This window comes from Canis aureus, chromosome 2, assembly GCF_053574225.1.
Source record: "Canis aureus isolate CA01 chromosome 2, VMU_Caureus_v.1.0, whole genome shotgun sequence".
Classification (NCBI taxonomy): Eukaryota; Metazoa; Chordata; class Mammalia; order Carnivora; family Canidae; genus Canis; species Canis aureus.
The window spans coordinates 18042583-18068494 of NC_135612.1; the positions used below are offsets into that span (position 1 = coordinate 18042583).

General features: G+C 38.9%; 1 long non-coding RNA gene and 1 other non-coding gene across 4 annotated transcripts in view; both read right to left on the reverse strand.

Annotated features, from left to right (window-relative positions):
• Positions 1–25912, reverse strand: part of LOC144293829 (uncharacterized) — a 130075-nt gene that overhangs the window by 4468 nt on the left and 99695 nt on the right. For all 3 annotated transcript variants that reach the window (XR_013361147.1, XR_013361146.1, XR_013361145.1), the window contains 4 exons: positions 12841–12936; positions 8305–8401; positions 1151–1325; positions 185–252 (listed from right to left, as the gene is read on the reverse strand). This is a non-coding gene — a long non-coding RNA (uncharacterized LOC144293829). The remainder of the gene's footprint in view (positions 1–184; positions 253–1150; positions 1326–8304; positions 8402–12840; positions 12937–25912) is intronic.
• LOC144304223 (U6 spliceosomal RNA) lies at positions 7032–7138 on the reverse strand. The gene has a single exon (XR_013371165.1). It is a non-coding gene; the product is annotated as a U6 spliceosomal RNA (small nuclear RNA).

Below are 25912 nucleotides of genomic sequence, written 5' to 3' on the forward strand. Positions count from 1 at the left end.
ATTTTAAGCCATTCTGGGTAAGACTTACTTCAAGCCACCAAAGAGAACTACTGAAACCTTAAAGGAATTTTTAATACTGATTATCAGCGTTTGACTTAATAATCCATCAAATTATGGATGCTGTTTAAATAAAAGCTGTAAGTCCATTGTATAAATTTCAGTCCTCTATATGATCCAAACTTACCTGTTACCAGGTAAAGTAGTTTCACTTTCAGGTACCAATTCCTTCTTGCTGTGATGTGTCCCAAGTTTCTATTATTTCAAGAGCACATAAATTAAGTTTTATTAACTAATCTTAGAAAAATATTTTTTATAAACTTTAGAACAACTGTACGTATTCTTTTTCTGAAGGAATGTGTGGATTTCACAGTGATTTGTAACATTAGAAGTAGTTTTGGACCACATTAAGAAAATAACCTTTCTTCAGTGTTTATATACTCCTAGATTAGCTATCAAGTTGTATATGTGCCTTATACTATGATTCTCTCCTATTCTCAAATTTGTATACATACATAAGGTGTGACAAATGTTTAGACAATATGTTTATAATCAATTTTACAGATATAAGAGCTAGCAATCTACACAATGTCTATACAGTAAGAAAGATGACCAAGGGAAGAACTATAGCATGAGAAAGGGAGATAGAGGTTTTGGGTTCTATAACTTTAGATGTAGCCTTGAACAAAATGTGTGAATTTTGATGTCTTCATCTTCAAGGTGGAAAAGATCTCCAAAGTCCCTTTCATCACTGAAGGTACAAGGTTATAATATATCTTTAGGTAAAGAAATAATGCTCTAAGTCAATTACAACATTGGAAATGAACTACAGTGCTTCTTAATTTGCATTAGAATACTTTTAGACTGAGTTAAGTACATGTTTCAAGTTATATACAATTGATAGTTTCCTGGCTCTGCTTCTGCATTGTCATCGATACTTAGCAAACTATCACCAGTTAGGATTTACTGAATGACCAAGCTTACTATATTTTTCAGGATTTTTTTTTATTGTAACAGGGAGAAACTCAGACTAGCTTAAGTACTAAAACACTAATAACCAGTAATTCCAAGGATGAACTATATTAAATACATTTGAATCCAGAAATCCAAATAATGCTCTGAGGACACTTGTCTCTCATCTCTGTTCACTTACCTTTTTCATATTAGCCTTATTCTTTCATAATAGGCCAAGAAAGATGAGCCCAGCTTCTATAGCTCCAGGAAGAAAAGCCATCTGGACTCTCCAAATCACTTGTTAGGGAAGATTCTGATTGGCCAATATCTGGGTTATGTCTCATGCCACACAGAATGGGTTTCCCAATAGAAATCTGTTTCCAGAAGAAGGGAGAAAAGCGGTTACTATATATTCTTGGTATTTCTAGTGTTGTCCAAACCAGCAGTAATGGATCACTTGAAAAGCGCATTAGAAAAGCAGTATATCAGGGTCTATCCCAGAATACTGACCCAATACCTGTTTACATGATTCCTAGATAATTTGTAAGTACATTAAATTTAAGAAGCTCTGTAGCACACCAAAGAAAAGTAAGAGATGAAGACACAACAGGCAACTTTGTTTTCATGAGTCTCAGACTGTAAGTGAGCTGAGGATTTGGGAACTTAGTAAGTGAAAACTAGGGACGCCTGGGTGGCTCAGCTGTGCCTTCGGCCCAGGGCGTGATCCTGGAGTCCTGGGATTGAGTCCCACATCATGGGACTGCCCTGCATGGAGCCTGCTTGGAGCTGGCTTCTCCTCCGCCTGTGTCTCTCATGAATAAATAAATAAAATCTTGTTTAAAAAAAAAATAAATGAAAAATAATCATGCCATTTTAAATCTCAAAGCCTGTTTATGGCTTGATATTTTGGGGATACAATTTTGTAACTACTACTATAATGATGGGTGGCAATTATTATACTTATATTAACAACCAGCATTTCTCAAAACATCCATGACTAAATGATGAAATATTTTGTCTTTTTATTTCTTGATTTCAAAATCAATAGGAGATGCATTTTTCAATTCATGAGAGAAAAATTTATTGAGATTAAAAAATTAATTTGACTTTTGAGGAATGTAGTCTGAAATCTTTTTAAGAAAAAAAATTTAGGAAAATAGCCAGGAAATGCAGTAGATACATGAAGATGGAAATCCAATACACGAATATGTCAAATCCAAAACAACCAGTAGTTAAAAATCCAAATGCACAAGCCCAACTGGAAATAGAACCAATATCATTGTCTTTGTTGAATAGCATGAAGTTATAAGGAAAAGAATATATTTTCTCAAACCAGCTTCACAATTACTAACTTAGGTAATTGAAGTCACGATTATTATAGAGCAGAAAAACAAGTTGCTTTAGAATAGATTCTAATACTTTTATGTTAAGATCATATAGCCTAATGTGATTCACAAAAACAAATGCTTATGACTTGAGGAATTTCTGATGCATTATAGTTAAGTCTAACTGGAAATGGATTTTTGCTACTTCTAAATTCAAGACTTCCATAAATTCTCAACATCAGTTTACAATCTACACAAAATGATTATTACCTCTGGCACTGATAGGTCTCTGGGAACATTAATAAAGTTAAAATAGGGAGTTAAAACATCTTTGCATAATTTAGAGATTTACTAGTTACACAAAACAGTCTTATCAGTAAACAGAAGGATGTGAAAAATTAAAATATATTGTCCTAAGTCTAACAGTGATGATACAACAGATGAAAGTCAAATTATTACACTACTATTACTTTAGATGACATGAATTTTTGCTATCTGATCCTTACTGAATATAGGAATTTGTACTTATTAGATCATCTTTCTCTAATGATTAATAGCTTAAATAATGATAGAAATGCAAAAAACAAATTGCTAGAATAAACAGCCAGTTTCTGCTTTGCTTTTTTTTTTTTTTAAGGACATCATCAACATTTCTACCTTCAAGTGCAAGACACACTTGTATAATCTACACATCTTGACAGATCTGAATCCCAAAAGGTAGTACTCACGATGTTTAGAACAAGAGGAAAATAACAGGAAACTAAGATACAGCACACACATCACATAAACAGGATGCTGGCAGCCCTTATAAAAAGCGGTCCCATAATCCACAACAGCAAAATCACACATGCATTCCCTTCCCAAACTGGTAATCCCAAAATGACAAAAGCAGAGGAGAAAATACTCTCTCTCCTTACTATTTCTCCTATTTGGAGAGTCAACTTCAGGAAACCCTTGTGAAGAAACAACCACAGGAGTACATGCTGTGTAGGGAAGCAGTGGACAAATACCTCCGCTGGCGAGCTTTCATGAGTGCCTTGAGCAGCCTGACCAGGAAAAGCCCCATAAATTCCCTCATTACATTGTTCTCTGTTATTAGTTTCCTACTGGCTACCTCAACAAAATACTTCAAACCAGGAGACCTAAAACAACTGAAATTTACTCTCTCACGGTTCTGGAGGCTAAAAGTCCAAAATCATGGCAGTGCTATACTCCTGAAGTCTACAGAGGCAGACCTTTCCTTGCCTCTTCTTGCCTATGGTGGTGGCTGCCCATCTTTGGCAGTCCTTGTTTTGCAGACGCACCGCTGGAACCTCTGCCCTTTTTTATCTAATGGCCATCTTCTCCTAGGGTCTCTGTCCCTTCACATGGCTTTCTCCTCTGAGTTTCTCCTCGTCTTATACAGACAGAGTCGTGCTGGATTAAGGGTCCACTGTACTACAGCACAAACTTTATATTACCTAATTACATCTGCAATGTCCCTGTTCCAAATCAAGTCATATTCTGAGACACTGGGGATTAGAGCTGCAACCTATCTTTTTGGGAGACACAATTCAATCCATAACAACCTTCTTTCCTCCAAAAAAGAAAACATGCTAATAATGTAGTACCTATAAGGAAAAGCTATCTATTTAGAGGAAATACATTCAGCTATTCCTCACTTTATAGAGCAGATTTAGTCCCAAACTGTGAAATCACTATAGATCAAAGGAAACATTCCCTCCCTGCTACCCCTTTTTTTCCTGCTGGGTTACTGTTTGGGGGTGAGCACTCATCTGAGAGATAAGAAATCTAAGTTCTGGTCCACAGACACTAAGTGGCTGAATGAACTGAACAAGTCATCTGACTTTTCTGATGTTGCATTTCCTGCTTCTTAATCTATGAAATTTCTTGGGGCACCTGGCTGGCTCAGTCAGTGGGGCACATGACTCTTGACCTCAGGGTGTGAGTTCAAGCCCCATGTTGGCTGTACTTAAAAAATAAAAACTTAAAAAAAAAATGAAATTCCTCTTCCAGCAATACCTTTCCATTCAGAATACCTGATATAGTTGAATTAAAATATCATAACCTTGTACTCAGGTTCTGGACTTGAAGATTTTATATTACTGTAAAATTTATTATTTCCCTATACTTACACCAATACTACAACCTAAAACTTACACAACTAAATTTCACTCTAGAAAATAGTATATGGTACTATGTAGGCCACTACTTTATTTGAAACAGTAAAAGCTAGCCACGATTCATCCAATAACCATGGGGTTTTAGAAAGCACATTGTGTCAGGAATCAAGAATCCTGCTCCCAGTCTTCCTCTAGCTAGTTGGTCCCAATGTAACCACCAGTGAACTCTCTGGGCCTTGGTTTCTTCATTCTTCATCAGGTAAAAAGAGACTTTCCCATGACTTCTGTGATTTCTTCTAGCCAAATAGTCAACCCATCTACCTGTTATGCAACAGGGATGAAATTCAGGTGAGAGCTTGCTTTCAGAATGCCACATAATCCATCTTTAGGCATGCCTTGGAGATCTTGCAGGTTCGGTTCCAGACCATTTCAATAAGGTGAATATTGCAATAAAGCTAGTCAAATAAGTGTTTTTGTTGGTTTTTATTTTTATTCATTCATTCATTCATTCATTCATGAGACAGAGAGAGAGAGAGAGAGAGACAGGCAGAGACACAGGCAGAGGGAGAAGCAGGCTCCATTCCGGGAGCCTGACGCGGGACTCGATCCCGGGACCCCAGGATCACACCCTGGGCCAAAGGCAGGTGCTAAACCACTGAGCCATCCAGGGAACCCCAAATAAATGTTTTTATATCCCAGAACATTTAAAAATTATGTTTACACTATAATGTACTATATTAAGTGTGTAATAGCATTGTGTCTTTAAAAAAATGTGTATACCTTTTTTGTTTATAAGATTTATTTATTTGTTTATTTATTTATTTATTTGAGAGAGAGAGAGAGAGAGAGAAAGCATCAGTGAGGGGAGGAGCAGAGGGAGAAGGAGGGAGAATTTTTTTTTTTTTTTTTTTTTTTTTTTAAAGATTTTATTTATTTATTCATGATAGTCACAGAGGAGAGAGAGAGAGGCAGAGACACAGGCAGAGGGAGAAGCAGGCTCCATGCACCGGGAGCCCGACGTGGGATTCGATCCCGGGTCTCCAGGATCGCGCCCTGGGCCAAAGGCAGGCGCCAAACCGCTGCGCCACCCAGGGATCCCGAAGGAGGGAGAATTTTAAGCAGGCTCCATGCCAAGCACGGAGCCCAACGTGGGGCTCGATCTCATGACCCTGAGATCATGATCAGAGCCAAAATCAAAGTCAGAGACACAACTGACTGAGCCACCCAGGCACCCCAACAATGTGTATACCTTTTTTTAAAAAGATTTTATTTCTTTATTCATGAGAGACACAGAGAGAGAGAGAGAGAGAGGCAGAGACACACACAGGCAGAGGGAGAAGCAGGCTCCATGCAAGGAACTCGATGTGGGACTCGATCCCAGGATCCCGGGATCACGCCCTGAGCCAAAGGCAGACGCTCAACCACTGAGCCACCCAGGTGTCCCAACAATGTGTATACCTTAATGAAACAATACTTTATGGCCAAAAAAGGCTAACCATCATGAGAGCTTTCAGCAACTTATAATCTTTTTGCTGGTGGAGGGTTAATGGCTGCTGACTGATCAGGGTGCTGGTTGCTAAGGATTGGGGTGATTGTAGTCATTTCTTTTTTGTTTTATGTAAACTCTGTGTCCAAAGTGGATCTCATGACCCTGAGATCAAGAGTCACGTGCTCTACCAACTGAGCAGCCAGGCAGGAACCCTTTCTTGTGGTAATTTCTTAAAATAAGACAACAATGAATTTTGCCACATTAACTGGCTCTTCCTTTCATGAATGATTTCTTTGTAGCATGTGAAGCTGTTTGATAGCATTTTACCTATGGTAGAACTATCGAAATTGAAATCAATCCTCTCAAACCCTGCTGCTGCTTTATTAACTAAGTTTATGTAAAATTCTAAATCTCTTATTGTCATTTCAACAGTCTTCATAACATCTTCACCAGGAGTAGATTCCCTCCCTAGAAACCACTTTGCTCATCCATAAGAAGTAGCTCTTCATCTGTTCAAATTTTATCATGATGTTCTAGCAATTGAGCCAATTATCAAGATTGTTCTAGCAATCTTTAGGCTCCACTTCTAATTCTAGTTTTCTTGCTCTTTCCACTACATCTGCACTTACTTCCTCCACTGAAGTTAAACTCCTCAATGTCATCCATGAGGCCTGGAATCACTTCTTCCAAACTCCTTTTCATATTGATATTTTTACCTCTTCTCATGAATCACAAATTTTCTTAATGGCATCTAACATGGTGAATTCTTTCCAGAAGGTTTTCAACTGACTGCCCAGATCCATCAGAGGAATCACTATATCCATGGCAGCTTTGATTTTACATAATATATTTCTTAAATAATTAACACTTGAAAGTTGGGGTGTCTGATTCAATCATCAAGCAAGAGAATCTTGATGTTGGGGTTGTTAAGTTCGAGCCCCATGTTGGGTGTAGAGATTATTTAAAAATAAAATCTGTTTTAAAAAATACATACATATATACACACTTGAAAGTCAAAACTCCTCTTTAGTCCCTGGGCTGCAAAGTGGATATAATATTAGCAGGTATGAGAACAACATTCTTCTCATTGTCCATCTTCATCAGAACTCTTGGGTGACCAGGCACATTGTCAATGAGCAGTGATATTTTGTGGAACGCTTCATGAATTTGCGTGTCATCCTCACACAGGGGCCATGCTAATCTTCTCTGTATCATCCCAATTTTAGTACACGTGCTGCTGAAGCAAGCACAGCAGTGATATTTTGAAAGGAATCTTTTTTTTTTTTTTTTTTTTTTTTTTCTGAGCAGTAGATGTCAACAGTGGGCATAAAATATTCAGCAAACCATGTTGTAAACATATTGTGCTGTCATCTAGGCTCTGTTGCTCCATTTATGGAGCACGGGCTGAGTAGATTTAGCATAAGTCCTCGGGGCCCTAGGATTTTCAGAATGGTAAGTGAGCATTGGTGTCAACTTAAAGTCACCAGTTGTATTAGCCCCTAATGAGAGAGTCAGCCTATCCTGTGAAGCTTTGAAGCAAGACATTGACTTCTCCTCTCCAGCTATGAAAGTCCTAGATGGCATCTTCTTCCAGTATAAAGCTGTTTCATCGACAGCGAAAATCTGTTGCTCAGTGTAGGCACTTTAATGAATTATCTTAGCTAAACCTTCGAAATAACTTGCTGCCACTTCTCCATCAGGCACCCACTGCTTCACCTCGCACTGTTATTGTTATAGAGATGGCTTATTTCCTTAAATCTCATGTACCAAGCTCTGCTAGCCTCAGACTTTTCTTCTGCAGTGTCCTCACTTTTCTCAGCCTTCATACAACTGAAGAGAGAGAGGGCCTTGCTCTGGATTTGGCTTTGACTTAAGGGAATGTCATGGCTAGTTTGGTCTTATAGTCAACCATTAAAATTTTCTCCATATCAGCAATAGGCTATTTAACTTTCTTATCAATCACATTATTCACTGGAGTGGCATTTTTCATTTCCTTTAAGAACCTTTCCTTTGCATTCATAACTTGGCTATTTAGCACAAGCAGCCTATCTTTTGGCCTATCTCAGCTTTTGACGTGTCTTTCTCACTAAGCTTATTTATTTCCAGCTTTTGATTTAAAGTGAGAGACATGTGACTCTTCCTTTCCCTTGAACACTAAGAGGCCATCAGAGGGTTATTAATTGGCCTCATTTCAATATTGTTGTGTCTCAGGGAAGAAGGAGGCAGGAGAGATAGAGAGATGGGGTATAACCCATCAGGAGACACACACATTTGTCACTTATGTTCACGGTCTTCCAAGGGTGTGGTTCACACTGTCCCAAAACAATTTTAAGAGCAACATCGAAAGTCACTGATCAGAGATCACCATAACAAATACAATAAATAATGAAAAAGTTTCAAATATTGGGAGACTTACCAAAATGTGACACAGGGACACAGAGTAATAAGCAAATGCTATTGGAAAAAAGGCCCCCAAAGATTTGCTCCACACAAGCTTGCCACCAGCCTTCAATCTGCAAAAAAACAAAGTATTCACAAAGTGCAATAAAGCACAGTGCAATAAAATGAGGTGTGCCTACATGCAATTTGGGATTGGTTTGGTTATTTAGACAAAAGTCTCTTTCTTGTTTAAGGTAATTAGACTCTTCCCAATTCTAACATGAAGATATGTATTTTTACCTATAGCACTGAGCAATTTCAGCATATACTCCTAATGCTAAGATACAGATCCAAAACATTTCAGGACAGGACTAGTAAATAAGGAATGTATTTGGTTTTCTAAAACTCACGACAACAAAAATTAATTCATAGAGTAGTTGAGCCTCAGTTGGTTTACGAGTCAGAAGAGAGTAAGACTTCTGAAAAGATCTGGCTGTTATTCAGGAACAGCTGCAAAGTCACCTGCCTGCTTTTGTGGGAAAGATACCAGTGATTCTGGCTTACATAAACGGAGGGAGGAAGATGATAGGCAAGTAGAAATGTTCCTTTGAAAGGAAGTTGAATATTTCTCTGTTCACCTTAATGTTGTTTACTTCAAAGATAATCTCCAATTTATGTTAACACTAGATTCTCTCAAGAGTAAAAAGTGAACCTGGGATATCTCTATTTGGGATAACGCTACTAAAGTACACAATAGAAAACCCTGGAGAAAAACAGTATAAAGTTCGGGCTACAATCCCCTCTTATTACACAGTGAAATTTCCTTCCCAAATACCCTCAGCTCAGTTCTAATGGAATACAACATAATAGAGTTTTGTTACCTTAGGGTATTATCTACACCATTCTATGCTTCTTTGACAGTTAGCTTTCTTGATTCAATAAAGGAGAAGAAAATTGCTCCAATTTAAGGAAAATCTATTAACTTGTTTGGTTCTCTAAGGTACTATTCTTCAGTACGTTGAAGCACTAGCTAACAAAATAACATCATAGAAATCGAAAAGCTCTGACCAGGTAGAGCTTGGAGTATATATTGCTAAATTAGGGGAAAGACTGTATGTCTGTATGCCTTAACCCTCTTCCTCATAAGTCCACGTGGAGTGATTTGTGAAGTAGAGAAATGACACACGTGTATTTTGCTTTGGCCTGTCATATAAAATACTGCCCTACAAAGCCCCTACAATACGCCAGGTATTGGGCGAGGTCTCTTGATGTACATCTGCCTTGTTTATCCTTATAGCCAATTTCAAAGACAGTGGTTACACTTATGTTTTAGCTGGGGAAACTGTTTTCAAGAAGGGTTGAGCAGCCATCTCAAATCACACACCTGTCAAGATGAAAGCCTAATGATTCACATCCAAGATTGTCTGGATTTAAAGTCCTAGAATTTTATTATAACACTACAAATATTATTAATTAACCCCTTATCTGAATCAAGGCTTTGTCATCAGAAAGCCACAAGGTAGCATAAAATTCATTTATCCACACCAGGACTCCAGAAGAACTAGACACTAGAATGGCAAATACTGCTAGGAGATGAGAAGAGGTTGGAGGATCTAAAATATTGGGTTCAGTTGTGAGCAGCTCTGAGCTCCAACGGAGGAGTAGGAAATTCAAAGGCAGACCACTAACTACACCTTGTCTTCCCAGAAGCAGACTGGACCATCAGCAGCAGCTGCTGGTGCAAAGAGAAAGGTCAATGAGCACAGAACTGCCAAGGGAAGGCTGAGACAGGCCCAGGAGAGAGGACCTGGTTCCAAAGGGAAAACTAGGTCACAGCATAATAATTTTCCAGGATCCCCGCCCACTGGGAATGCCTTAGTGAATGCACCTGGACGAGTATGACAGTCAGATGACTCCTCTGAAAACTGAGCTGATTAACCCCTTCATGTGATGGGAGAAACATTTTACCTCATCAACTCTTCAGTGTGTAAGTAATAATTAATGGTCAAAACAATCAGTTAAATGGAAGTGGGAAAGCTGCTCAACCTGAAAACATCTCTGATGAACAACAGGCACTTTGGACTTTAAACTTCTAACATTCATCCATTCAGTCACCAAACTGACCAACAAATGTTCATTTTACAAAACACTAAGTGCTGTGTATACCCTGAGAAAATCAGAACTAAATCCATTAAATTTTCAATAGTCATACACCACCACGCCATGTGCTGTTGCTAGATCCTTAGGAGTCATGACAATTATTCACTCTTTTCTTTCCATACATCTCTCTACAATCTCTTTAAATACTTTCTCAAAGAGATGTTTCATTTCCTTAGCCTCAATTATCAACCCTATGATAATGATTCAAATACCTATTATCTCCAGTCCTACTTTTTCTCATCTCCTTGCCCTTATTCTCAATGATAACACAGATATTTTATTTAGCAAATTCTCCAGTTTCTAAAAACTGTTATTTCTAAAAGAATTTATCTTTCCCCATGTACCTAACACCACCCCCATACGTTCTTTCACCCTTGGAATTTCTGATCTATGTTAAAAGAACCACTCTCCTCACCCTTTCTCTCCATGTCTCGGTTATGAAGTCCTCTCTATGCCAGTCAGTTAGCAAGTTTTTTCAGTGCTTTCTGTAAGACCTCTCTGGTACCTGGCCCTTTTCCTCCATTCCCATTACTACCCTCCTGGTCTGGGTTCTTATCCTGTCATTTCTTACTTCCTTTCACCAGTTCTAAAATCCTAGCTTAAGCCTCAACTCTTCCATAAGGCTTTTGGACCATTTCAATCTTCATTGATCCCTGCCACTCTGAAGTTCCTACAGCATTTATTCTACCTCACAGCATTTGTTCTAGTTTATGATTGCCTCCTCAGTGAGTATTTCATCCCATCCCACCACACTTCCAACCATCACAATGCCTGGTCCAGCCTGAGTACAGAGCAGATGCTCAAAAAATGCTTGGGTAATGATTAACATGTGGGCACTGCTATAAACTGAATCTGGCCCCCCTCTAATTCATATGGTGAAGCCCTAATGCCCAACGTAACTATCTGAAGACAAGATCTTTAAAAGTGAATTTAGGGTACATGAAGTCAAAATGGTGATGCCCTAATCTGGTAGGACTATGGCCTTAGAAGAAGCCGATGACAGATTTCTCCTTCTGTCTCTCTCTCTCTCTCTCTCTGCCACGTGAGGACACGGCAAAAAGGTGGCCATCTGGAAGCCAGAAAGAGAGCTCTCACCAGAGCCCAACCACATTGGCATCCTGATCTTGGACTTGCCAACCTCCAGATTTGTGAGAAAATAAATATCTATCTTTCAAGCCTCTTAGTCTACAGTATTTCACTATGGCAGCCTGTGGGTGTAACCAGTACTTAATCTTTTTATGATTAAGGCTTCATCCTCGTGAAAGCAAAGAACTACCATACAAAAAGAAGGGCTACCTGTGAGGTACCAACTGAGAGGATGATCATAATTAATGAAGCTTCTAAAGAAAGTGTCTCTGGTCAGCTTCCTATCCTTACACCATCCATTCAGCCATGAAGTATGGATGAGCTAAGACAGAGAAGCCTTGGTTAGTTCTGTCTTGTGTTGTCTTTCTTAGAAGCAGAATAGAAGAAGAAATCTAAAAACCACAGAAGACAAGCAACAGGAGGTCCAAAGCCATATATTTTTGTTATAATTGAGATAATATACTTTTGATAAATTATGTTGCTGGTGCAGAGCCTAATCTTTTTTTAATCATTCTCAGTAGGAAAGTCCAAAGAAGATCTAATGATCACAGATTAAGCTCTCTGAAGAAAAATTTTAAATCAGGATAATATAGAGCAGGGCAGGGATCATAAAAGTGAATGCTTTCAGGGACCACGCAGGTACTACATAGGAGCAGGCTGTGTGCCTGGGGAGTGGAGCGGATTGGGGATTAGTGCTCTGTCCAAAGTGTACCGACAGTACTCAGCTCCAGCTGACTGCTGCCTTGGAGAAAATTAGCTTTGTGTTGTCAGATTTTCCAGTTTTTTCAAGAGAAACTAGAAATGTGTGTATATACAGTATGTGTGTGTAAAATCAGCTAATTAGAAAAAAAATCAACGTTCAGTCCAAAAAAAAGAAAAGAAAAAAGAAAGTCAGTGAGCTATTTCTCTGAGTTATTCCATAGAGAAGTCAACTTAAAGGAACCTGAGGAAGGCAGCCTGGGTGGCTCAGCGGTTTAGCGCCACCTTCGGTCCAGGGCGTGATCCTGGAGTCCCAGGATGGGGTCCCACATCAGGCTCCCTGCATGGAGCCTGCTTCTCCATCCCTCTGTGTCTCTATGAATAAATAAATAAAATCTTAAAAAAAAAAAAAAAAAAAGGAACTTGAGGAGCAGATCACTTGATCATCTTTTTCAAACTACATTCACTTCTCCTCTCCTCACACCTGAGGGCACATGTAATTAGGCAGAGAACAGCCAGTATTGGAACAGGGCTTCTTTACTTTCAAGGAGCATAGAAGAAAAACCTAGGTATCTTGTTACAATGCAGATTCCCAAACAGCAGGTCCTGGGGTGGAGTCTGAGTTTACATTTTGAATTGGCTCCCAGGTGTTGTGATGCTGTTTGTTCACTCTTTGAGTAGCAAGACTTTACAGTAGATTTTTCTAGCTTTTTCTGACCACGACCTAAAATTAAAAAAAAAAAAAAATTTACTTGACAACCTAGAACAAATACCTAAAATAAACATGTAATTGAAAGGGAAACAAGAGTCATTATAAGGGGTACAGCTGGTATTTTTTTATCTGATTCCAATGTTTTATTTTATCCTATTGCATTGTATTTTATCCCTTTAAATGCTGATTGTGACTCATTAAATAGATTTTATAACCCACTAACAGGCTATGACATAAATTTGAAAAACGCTTCTATTCCATTTTTATTCAAACCCCTTCCTATACATTTTTTAAATGTATCTTTCCTTCTCTTCAAAGACCAGAATAAGAAGACAAAAATCTGTAAAGGCTGCTTAAGGAATGTAGGTCAACACAATGATAGTAGGAGGTAACAGAGGTTGAACACTTACTATTTACCAGGAGTATGGTTAAGCCCATGTGCTCCAGGACCACACTGCGTAGCCACCTACAAGCTGCAAAATCTTAGGCACGTTACTTAACCACTCTGTGCCGTTTCCACATATGTAAAAAGGAGATCACAATTACACAAATACCTCATGAAGCTTTTGTGATGAATACTGTATATTGACAGCTCTACATGTATAGGACAAAGTACTGCACCCAGCAGGTATCAGAGATTTATTTGCCAATGCCATCCTTATTACTAAGTACTTCACAGAAGTTCTTTCATTACCAAAAAAAAAAGAAAAAGGTTCTATCACTTAGTTTTCCAGTAATCCTAAGGAATAGCAGAACAGAACTGTTAGGTGGGCCAGTTTACAGCCATTCCCACCTACTTCATTGTTGACAGAATTCCCACTTGCTCAGGGCATCCATCCCTCGCAGGTGACGAAGGAGTGAATCCTAGTCAGTAAGGCGATCACAGTAAACCCTCTCCACTTGCCAGAGACGGGTTAAAAAAGATCATGTGAATGAAGTCTAGCCAATGAACCACAAGGCAACCAGGAAATATTTCCTCTCCCTTAAAGGAAAACAGAAGGAAAAAACATTGTATCTTCTTCCACTGAATGTTGTTATGTGATGTGAGGCCAGAAATGGCAGCAATGCATTTAGTGACCATGACGGTAGCCTGTAGAGAGCAAAGTGAAAGGGATGCTCCTGTTTACACGTGAGCATGGTTACCACCCCCATTATGGAAGAGGAAGGTGAGGGATAAAACAGGTGTAGGAAGTTCTCAAAAATCACTCAGCAAATTGTCTATTCGTTTTCCACCAGGCTACAACAGCCCATTTTGAAGAACATCATCATTTTTTTAAACACCCTGAAGACAAGACTTGATAGATACGTAGAGCATTTCTAGAATCAGCTGTCCATCTCAAGATCTTTACGGTCAGTTAACATGGTCATTTGCTGTGGGTAGGTCGGCTGTGATCCTGTTAACGTGTACAGCATCGATATATTTATTTTATGCCATACTCTGCCACCTTGTACGTGTTTATTACTTTGTGACTATGCTCTTCTTACTACCTGCCTATAGATTAGTTTCTAACTAGGCTGTCGATTCCAAAATTATTCTGATAAACAACTTGAAGCCAAGGTGTTATTGACTAATAATAGATTATCACATCCCCGTTTCTAGATTGTCTGTGCTTTTAACAAGCAACTTCCCTAAAAGAATTTAAATACTTTGAATTTCAGAGATTCTAGCGGGGACCTAAGACATAGTAGGGGGGAAAGGTGACCACTTTGATCCCTAAAAATAACACCCCTTAGGGAGCTGCTTGACCTCTGAGTCTTACATTTTCCTTCTAAAACCTAGCAGGAATAATAGTCTCCATGGCAATACTCTCCTCTCTTGTTATTCCATTGAACATGGGAATACCTAAATTAAAAAGTACTACACAGGCATGATGTTTAAAATATACTAACTCATTCTACAAAGTCACAATGACCTCTTTTGGTTTTTTGAATCAATACTTGGATTCTAAAAAACACACTCTTACTTCACATTTTAATATCTCTGAAACTGGTTAGTATCTTCCTATCTTTGTTGGCTAAGCAAGGATTATGATGCACTTGCCACTGACTATGCACAAACCTGTAGTTATTTCTGGTGGCAGCACAAAAACTCTAAGCACACGTCATTTTCGGACCAGTTGAGTTGTAGCTCTTGTCCAGAAGCCTTCTGATAACACCTTTGGATAAGATGAAAAAAGCAACAGCTTCAAAACTTATAAATAGGGTTAGAAGCTTGGGGGGTGGGAGCGGAGAATGTATAATAACCATAGTAAAGCTGTCTTTTAGAAAATGCTGCATTAACAACCAATATCCATAGGCATTGATAAATGTGACTCAAAAGTAAATCTGAAGAGCTGGACTCCAAGGAAAATTTCAGAATACCTTAACTGATTATTTGGTTTCTACTTTTCTTTTTTTATATACAAGAGTAAAGTACTGGTGCACCTGGGTGGTGCAGTCAGTTAAGCAACCAACTCCTGTTTTCAGCTCAGGTCATGATCTCAGGGTCCTAAGATCCAGCCCCTTGTAGAGTTCCTCCATGCTCAGCACAGAGTCTGAGTTTCTCTCTCCCTCTCCCTCTGCCCCTGACCTCCCCACATTGCTCTTTGTCTCTCTAAAATTAAAAAGAAAAAAAAAATTAAAGAGTAAAGTACCACAAAAATTTATATCTATATCTAAGTCTAAAAGAACTCTTTCAAATATCAAACATAGGGATGCCTGGATGGCTCAGTGGTTGAGAATCTGTCTGCCTTTGGCTCAGGTCACGATCCCAGGGTCCTAGGATCGAGTCCTGCATCAGGTTCCCTGTCGGGAGCCTACTTCTCTCTCTGCCTATGTCTCTGTCTCTCTCTCTCTGTGTCTCTCATCAATAAATAAATAAAATATTTAATAAAAAAACATCAAAAGTAGATATCGAAGTCATGAGTTCAAGTCCCATGTTAGGGGTAGAGCTTACTTAATTTTTTAAAAAAAGGCTAATTAAAAAAAAACACAAATATCAAAAGTAAGCAATAATTCTAAGTAATAAAATGAATTATGTCATACTTTAATTGGCATCATTTTTTTTTATTTAAGGGTCACATTTATTTTTTCCATGTAAATATCCGCATATTCCATGACCATTTATTAAAAAAAAAAAACTATCCAGTATTGAATTACCTTAGTGTCTTTGTAAACAAACAAACAAAAAAAATCAATTAATGTTTTGAATGTGGGTCTATTTCTGAACTCTTAATCTTGTCCATTGACCTAGATGTCTACACCTATTTTTTTAGTTATTTTATTTTTTATTATTTTAAAATTATTTTATTTATTTATTCATGAAAGACAGAGAGAGAGGCAGAGACACAGGCAGAGGGAGAAGCAGGCTCCATGCAGGGAGCCCAGTATGGGATTTGATCCCCGGTCTCCAGGATTATGCCCTGAGCTGAAGGCAGGCGCTAAACCACTGAGCTACTCAGGGTTCCCCTAGTTCTTATTTTTATCACCCAGTGCCTGTCATGACAAGTGCACTCCTTAATCCTCATCACCTATTTCACCCATTCCCCCACCTATCATATTTTTCTTCCTTAATGATACCTAAAATAATGGTGCATCGTCAACTCAAAGACATCTTGAAGTGTATGAATATGATGTTATTCACAAAAGAGCTAACAGGGTCAGAAAAGCTAAACAACTTACACACACACACACACACACACACAGTTTCCACAGGACTAGAAGACAGGTTTTTTCTATGCACTGCAATATTTTGCCTCTCTTTTGATGAATATCTGGGCATGAACTAGTTTTCTAAGTCTCCTTCTTTTTTTTTTTTTTTTTTTTTTTTTTTTTTTTTAATTTTTTTTAATTTTTATTTATTTATGATAGTCACAGAGAGAGAGAGAGAGAGAGAGAGAGAGAGAGAGGCAGAGGGAGAAGCAGGCTCCATGCACCGGGAGCCTGACGTGGGATTCGATCCCAGGTCTCCAGGATCGCGCCCTGGGCCAAAGGCAGGCGCCAAACCGCTGCGCCACCCAGGGATCCCTCTAAGTCTCCTTCTAATCCAAAAATTCCATTCGGAGACAGTATTTGCCACCCATTGACTGTTATGTATATTGTTTCTCTAAGACATAGTGCATATGAAATGGAAAATGACACAGCAGGGGTACTGTTTTCTCTTAATGTAAATCACTGCAAAGGAAGAACTGGATTGTCCAGATTGTAGGCAGGAACTGCGGTCTGTGAGACACAGATTGTATATGTTAGAGAAAAAGCCACATTGAGCACACGTGCTCCGTCTGCTGTGACACGTAGGCTCCATCGGGGCCTATCGGCCTCTGGAGAAAGTTGTGTGCTTTTGCTAGGCTGACGTGCAAAACACACGGTGCAAAATGTTCTGATGATCTGATGATTATGTTTCAGAGTTTTGCTTCAGTGATCAATTGTGTGAAGGAAAGATCAAAATCTTTCAAGATTTTAAAATGTGAAAGTGCCTAAAGGGAATTCTAGTGTGATCCCACAGTGTTTGTTAGCTCAGATACTTACAAGCTCCTGCTGGTCTTGCAAGTAAACATTTCTCTGAAAGAAAAAAATATCCTGCAGGAAAAGTTGGAAACAATATTAAGAGCTCCTGGACTGTGTGATGGTGCTGAAGTGTTTGGAGTTTAAGAAATGGGCCTAGCAAAAAAAAAAAAAAAAAAAAAAAGAAAGAGAAGAAATGGTCCTAGCAAAGATTATATTTCATAGTCTACATTCAGAATGCAATGCTTTAAATTAAAAACAATAAATCTTTCTAAACTCCAGTTTTCTGCCAATAATGATTTGGAAACTGAAGCACAGATCATTCAATTGAACAGATCTATAAAAGGGAAAGGACAAACAAAATCCAAGAGAATTCTTGCCATGAAGCTTTTGAGAGGAGTCTGCCAAAAAGACAGTTTATGATTATACGAACCTAGAGAAGCAGGGAGGGCTTTAGGAGGCGGGCGCAGGGACAAGGGAAAGCCTGATGTACTACAAAAAGATCCACTCCCAATCAGACCCATGACATTAAAATCCTTAATCTGATTTTACCTTCTTTAAAGCAAGTCATGAATTACTTAAACTAATTTAGCGCTAGATTTTTTTTTTTTTTTTTTTTTTTTTGGTCCACTGTCATTGCCAACAGCTAGTTAAATTTAGAGATTTTTTTTTTTAAGACTTTATTTTTAAGTAATGTCTATACTCATTGTGGGGCCGGAGCCCACAACTCCAGAACCAATAGTCACACGCTCCACTGACTAAGCCAGGCTAGTGCCCCAAATTTAGAGATTTCTAGTTGGTAATTTACTCAAAATAATATTTTGCCAGTCCTCAATTATAAAGTGTTTAGTGGAATCTCTAATAGCTTTAAACAGGAATTATTTTTTGTGTGAATCTAAAATATTCAGACCCTGTACCAAAATGTCAACTGAAGTTTTTTCATTTCCCTTCCTTCAAATAAAGTAATTTGGTACCTTCCCCCTGATAAGTAATTTAAAAAAAAAAATAAGATAAAATAAAATAATCCAGGCCCTATGTTCAAGAAGAGGAAAAATAATCATCAGCCAAAATGCTTCTAAATTATTGTCAGTATTAGTTTGCAATCTGCCTGCTTCCTCTTAAGGAAATGTTATATAAATAATCAGGAGCATATCTCAGTTGTTCTGGGAGATTATGTATGTCAGAGTTAAAAGAAGAAAATCTTGAGAAATATCTTTTTTATAAGGTTGTCAAAAAAGGTTTTCTGGGGGGCACCTGGCTGGCTCAGTAGGTAGAGCACAGAACTCTGGACCTCGGGGTCATGGGCTTGAGCCCCACATTAGGTGAAGAGATTATTTAAAAGTAAAAAAAAAAAAAAAAAACTTCAAGGGATTTTCTTGTATTTTTCTTTCCTATTATGATAGAAGGCTTTTAGAAAACTTAGTTTAAAATAATGACATAGGGCAGCCCGGGTGGCGCAGCAGTTTAGCACCGCCTGCAGCCCAGGGCGTGATCCTGGAAACCCTGGATCTCTGCATGGAGCCTGCTTCTCCCTCTGCCTGTGTCTCTGCCTCTCTCTGGGTGTCTCTATGAATAAATAAATAAAATCTTTTATAAAATAATGACATATAAAATGTGATCATGGACAAAACCTTTTCCAAATCAGTTTCCTTTTTTCTTTATTATCCACACAACCTGAAATTTCATTGTAGAATGCTTCCCAAAACATTCAGTTTTGCTCTGCTTTCCATCTCAATTATTTTCAGAGAAGCCAGCCTGGAAATTTTGAACATTCCTCAGACATTTTCAAACAAATTAATATCTGTGTTTCATACAGACCAGTTTTCAACAGGGGTGATTTTGCATCTCCCCTACCCCTGCCAAACTCCAGGTGATATTTGGCAATGTCTGGATACAGTTTGGGTGGTCATAACCCGGGGAGAGGCAGAGGTGCTATGGGCACCTAGTGAGTAGAAGTCAGGGAGGCTGCTGGCCATCCTACAACACAGCACAGCCTCTATAACAAAGAATTATCCCATCCAAAATGTTCACAGGGCTGAGGCTGAGCAGCCCTGAAACAGCATATCTTTGTTTCTCTTTATTTGAAGGATGTGACGTGGCACAAGTCCCTTGGGGTGTAATTCAGTGCACAGAGAGAGAAAACAATTTGACACACACCCTATCTGCCAGGTGCACTGCTGGCATTCTAGACTATTCCACCATAAATTCCTGCTTGGACTTCTCCAACAGCCTCCCACTGGCCTCCGGTTTCTACGTCTGCTCCTTCTAGTCCATTCTCTCCTGGAGCAGCCAGAGTGGCTTACTGACAGGTGGTTCCCCTTGATATCGACCACGTTACAGTCAGTATTACCTGAGACCCTGCAGAGTCTACCTTCTGTCTCGCTCTCCTGCCTAAGCCACACTTGCCTTTTAGTAGCTCATTTTGCTCTCAGCCTTCCAGGTTTGCACCCTTTATTCCTTATCTTTCAGATCTCATCTCAGTTCCAGGAAGCCTTCTTTAATCCACCTGCACCAGATGAGCTCAGTCTGCTAGAAACCCTCACAGTACTTTTTCTCTTGATACTCTTTATAATTTGCAGTGTACATTTTTTTTTAAAATATCATCTACCTATGCCAGTTGACCATAATTCGGTGAGTACAGAGTCACTACCTCATTTGCTTGTTGTTACCTGGCCAAGGCCCAGCCCAGTACCTGACACAGGAGCTCAATTAATGTCATTGAATGAATAAATCCCAGGTTTTGCTTTCTAGGGTGGTTGGGTGACACAACTGATGGGGTTGGAATAAATGTCTCCTGTGTTTACCAATATACCAATATAATACTCGCTATGGAAGGGGAAACACTGAGAGACATAGTTTACAAGGCAAAAGTTTAGTTCCAGTTTAAACTGTTTTGCAAGATAGAAGAAGAATACGAGGCTTGGAGACAGGGGTGACTTGGGAGAGAAGAGAACTGTGACCTCAAAAATATAACTAGAAGCAATATGCTCAGGAGACACAGAAATTCTCTCTCCATAGTGGGAATTAACTGCTAGTTTTTAGAAGAGTGACAGTAATGATTTTGAAGTTGTTTCCTGTACTGTAACCCTTTATTGTTAACACGAATTCCAATTCCAATAAAGTCTTTGTGCTCCTGACCTTGTATGAATGATGCTTTGTGAAATGGGAGTAATCCAGGCTGTGTCCAATGCTAGGAACAGGATGGGGAAAAAGACATCGGAGATGGGCGGAGCCTGAGATCTCAAGAGAGAACAGCAAACTGGAAAAGAAGGAAGAGAAATGTAAAAAAGCCCCTCAAGGATTACTGAAAATACTGAGATAGATGCTGAGTTTCTTCCTCCATATTTATAAAAGGGGCTGGAGTTGATCTTCTGTCAATATCAGAGGTCTAGTTGCTCCTGAGCAGGCGACACCAGGACACTGTGTCTGGATTACATAACAATGTGGAATGAAGAAAGACTGGGTTAAACTAGACGATATCTAAGGTCTCTTTTTTGAACATTTCCCCTCTTTATTCTAACGTAATTACAGGCTGAAGCATAAATCTGAGAAAAACTGCCTTCAATGTTAATATCTGAATATGTGTGCATTTCCTCTGGCAGGTCCAAGTATTATTTCTTTTGTTCCTTTAACACTCATCTGACAAACAGGCAAATGAAAATCATACTTAACCTTTATTCTGAAGTTCCCAGAAAGGTTTACAACTTCCTAACTAAAAGTCACCGAGTGACTCATTATGGCAAGAAATGGGAAAAAGAGTTGCAACGTCTTTATATCTAGCATTTAAATAGGACTCTTAGCTAACACATACATTCCAATTTGTTTTTTAAATGCTTTCATGTATGAATTCACTAAGTCTTATCAACTCTACAAAGTAGGTACTATTGTCATCCCCATTTCACAGAACAAATTTGCGACACAGAGAAGTTAAGCAACCTACTCAAAGCCACACAGCTACGAGGTGGTGAGTTAAGATTAGAACCTAGGCAGTCAACCTCTGGAGGCTACACTTAACCAATGCATACTCATGCCTCAATTTGTTTCAGTTCATACTGACTGGCTTTTGAAAGTGGTACAGTGCTAGGTGACATACAGGATGCCACCTCAGTTAATGCCACCTCTGTCCTTCATTTGTTCAATCCGGAGACACATCCTCGAATTCTTTTACATCTCACATCTAATTTATTAGGAAGCTTACCTGGCTCTGCCTTCAGAATATATCCAGATTGCAACTGCTTCTCATCCTCTTCACTACTACTGACTGCCCTAGTCTACCTAAGTTGCTGGGACCCCCTTGGTAAATTTCTGTGCTGACCTCCCAAATGTTTCCTGATTCTAGCCTTGCCCTCTAGTAAGCTACCCCCAACATGACAGCCAGTGATCTCACTTCACTCACTTCACTCTGAGTGATCTCAAAAGTGAGCTCAAATCACTTCTCTGCTCAAACTCAATTAATGGATCCCCATTTAATTCATGGTGAAAGCCAAAATTGTTACGGTGGCATATGAGGCTCCCTCCAGACTCTCTGGATCTCCTCTCTCATCATGGTGACTTCATCCCCCACGCACCCACCCAACAGAGCTGTCTGGCCACACTTCCCTTGATCCTTGCTCTTCCTTTCCTTTTATATTCCACACGGGCTCTCTGCCTTAGGGCTTATGCCCTGGCCAGTCCCTCTGCCTGGAATTCTACATGGTCACTCACCTCATTTTCCAAAAGTCTTTACTCAAAGGAGAGGTAAAACCCCATTTAAAATTATAAACAGCCTCTCCCGTCCTGCTGAATCCCATCTCTCTCTCTGTATATTTTCCCATGTAGGAGTTTTCCCACGGGACTTAACACTCTCTAATATAATATATAATTTACTATTTATTTGTTGTACATGCTGTTGGTCTGTCTTCTCCACTGGAATGTAAGCTTACCAGCACTAAATGTACTTTAAATACCATACAGATTTGTTGATGAAACAAATTTGATGATGAGTGAATGAAAAAGTGGCCCTGGTTAGTAACCCCAAGGAATACACGTAGCTCATTTTTAAAGTCAGGAAGTTGTCCATGGAAGTAAGTATGTGAAATGTATTACGATTGGGGACATCAGTTTTTTGGCACGTAGATGCAAGTGTTTAAAATTTTAGGAAGCTAAATTTTCCTTCCCATGAATCACCAACATCAAAACATAAATTGAAAAGCAATGAATATTACGACTTTAACTGTAGAATTCCTCATGCCAGAATAATGCCCACACATCCTTTTTCCAATGGCTTTAGAAACCCCCCAAAAGGAACAAAAACAGTAATATACAGGCAAATCTTGTTTTCAGAACTCTTCATCCTCCTGTCTCCTCAGCACATTCTTGATAATCTTCTCCCAGAGAATCATCCCACCAAAGCCTTATATCCTTGGGATAACGCACAGAAGTGCATTCAGGTGAGTGGTAGGAAGGACTCTTCCCGCAGGCATCCCAAGTCCTCTATGCTGGCCATGGACAGCATCCGCACCAAAAGTCTGGCCCGGGACCATCTGGATCAGGATTCCCGGGACCCTCACTATTCCTACTCAGTTAGAACCCCTGGGCGTTTGTATTTTAGCTGGTTTCTGGTATGTTTCTTAAATCCCTCTGGTGTTTAAGAACCACTGTCTTACTCTAGACTTTTCCTGATCTTTCTCCCAGGTTCAAATGTGCCCTTCCCAATTCTCACTTCCTTGTGCCTGATTCCCTGCCAAGGCTAATCTTCTGAGAGATGTTTAGGCAATAATTATGGATAATATTTTAATGTAATTCCCAAGAGCCCCTCTCCATAATTGCATTCAAAACCTTTCCACAAAATTGAAAACTCCCTAACTTGGTATCCAATGCCAGAGACTGTCCTCTTGCAGCCTCATAGAGGAAAGGATTTGTGATAACCTTTCTCCCACTCAAGGCAATTCTTGTTCTTTAATGAGGTTGAGAGGAAAGGTGCTTCTCTATGTAAGAAATATTTCTTCTTCCCAATGTCTTTTCATTTAAGTTATGTACTTTGAAGTAAGAAACATGTTCTTGTACATCCTGTTTATGTTTTATTTGGCCACCTACCAGGTGGATTGAGGCAAAACTAGGAGAGCCTTAGTTAGAGTGGCATAAATTAATTTTGACCTTGATCCTTAATATTTGCTGGGTTATATAAAATACTGACATAGACAGGTACTTCTGATGTTTATTAGAATAAAGTGATTCTGAGAATTCCAACAGTCTTATTTATATACCATTCCACTAAATCGTAGGTGTTTTTAAAGCAAGGTTCCAACATAAATATAATTCATTCTCATTATTCAGGGTAGTTATGTTCTATAAAGTTGCCATAAACACTGAATTAGTGAACAGTGAAGCATCGCTCCTAGGGAAAATACAAAGCTAGGTTCCTACAAGCCTTTGGTCACAATACTTTTGTCAACTGATCAATACATTACTATTTCTGTATTTTTCTGTTTAAAGATAACTTATTTAATAATGTCATGACCACTCACATTATAACTAATGCCTCCTTGATAGATAATACAGAAGACACATCACAGTCTTCTTGCACTTAGGACCAGCACTTCGGTACTATGCTTGGGAGCCATTTTAAACAGTGAAATAAAACCAAAACAACAACAACAACAACAACAAAAAAAAAACAGCACAAAAATAAGGAAAACGTGGCACTAAATAAACCATGAAAAGGGCATTTAATACTATGAGAGCTAAAATAAGAAGACATAAAAAGTCACCTGTTTGACTACAGTTAGAAACATGCTCTTAAGGTAACTCAAATTTTCACATACCCATGTCTGCAAATGACCACGGGAGTGCCATAAGTATTGATTTTAAGATTATAAATAAATTGTAGGAGTAGGCAAATTCAAAAATATGGAATCCACGAATAATAAGAATTGACTGTATTTCAAGAATAAAACTAATAATAATATAGCTGCCAAGGACATTTTTTACTTACCTAGTTCTTTAAACAACCAAAACTTACAGATGAAGAAATTGGGATTTAGTGAGATGATTAATTTTCTCAAGATCACTGCACTCTAACTATCAAAGCAGGATTCAAGAATTCAAGATTTTAATTTAAGACCGCGCAGCTGGCTGGCTCAGTTGGTGGAGCATGCAACTCTTGATCTCAGGGTTGTGAGTTTGAGCCCCACATTGGATGTAGAGATTACTTTAAACATAAATAAAAATTTAAAAATAATAATAAAATAAAGAAATAATTTTTTAAAAAAGATTTACTTTAAGACAACTTAAGTATTCCGGGATCCCTGGGTGGTGCAGCGGTTTGGCGCCTGCCTTTGGCCCAGGGCGCGATCCTGGAGACCCGGGATCGAATCCCACGTCGGGCTCCTGGTGCATGGAGCCTGCTTCTCCCTCTGCCTGTGTCTCTGCCTCTCTCTCTCTCTCTCTCCCTCCCTCTCTGTCGATCATAAATAAATAAAATATTTAAAAAAAAAAAAAAAAGACAACTTAAGTATTCCAAGACATGAAACTAAAAAAAAAGGAAAGAAAGTGAGGTGCCTGGATGGCTCAGTTGGTTAAATGTCTGCCTTTGGTTCAGGTCATGATCCTAGGGTCCTGGGATAGAGCCCCAGAGTAGGCTCCATGCTCAGTGGGGATTTGCTTGAGGATTCTCTCTCTCTTCCTCTCCCTCTGCCCCTCACCCCACTCACATATGCTCTCTCTAAAATACATAAATCTTTTAAAAATAAATAAATAGGGACGCCTGGGTGGCTCAGCAGTTGAGTGCCTGCCTTCGGCCCAAGGCATGATCCTGGAGACCCAGGATTGAGTCTCACAGTGGGCTCCCCACAGGGAGCCTGCTTCTCTGCCTATGTCTTTGCCTCTCTCTCTCTCTCTCTCATGAATAAGTAAAAAAAAAAAAAAAATTTTAATCAAATAAAAATAAGTAAGTGGGATATGATTTAAGTTTGTATTTGCCAAACTATTCTAAATTAGAGTAGTAACACTTTTCTGAGGTTATTTGAAGGATCATTGTAATCATAGCAGAACATAAGCTTACAATTTAGCATTTTTACTGGATCAAAATATCAGATAACATAGAATATTGTTAGTGAAATAGCAAATTAAAAGTCTCACTAATTCTTCTCTGTCATTCCCACAGCACTTTGCACCAATCTCTGTTGTACCATGTACCACATGGTACCATAATTATATGCTTACATGTCTTACTGTCCCACCACAAGAGGAGTACCTCAATGTCTAGGGTGCCATGTTACTCACTTTTGCACTGCCTAGTAAGTATAGTGCTTAACTCATAGGAAGTACTCAGTGAAAGCTGAATGAATTTGTAAATGAATGGCTGAATGACTAAATGACTAAATGAGGTTTTTCTATCATTATATATGAGATCTCAAAGAGTGAGAGTGGGTTGATTGTTTCTAATTTGTACTCTGGTCATACATTTAACACATATTTCTCAAGCACTGTTATGTGCCAGCCACTGTATTAGGCAAGAAGTAAAAGT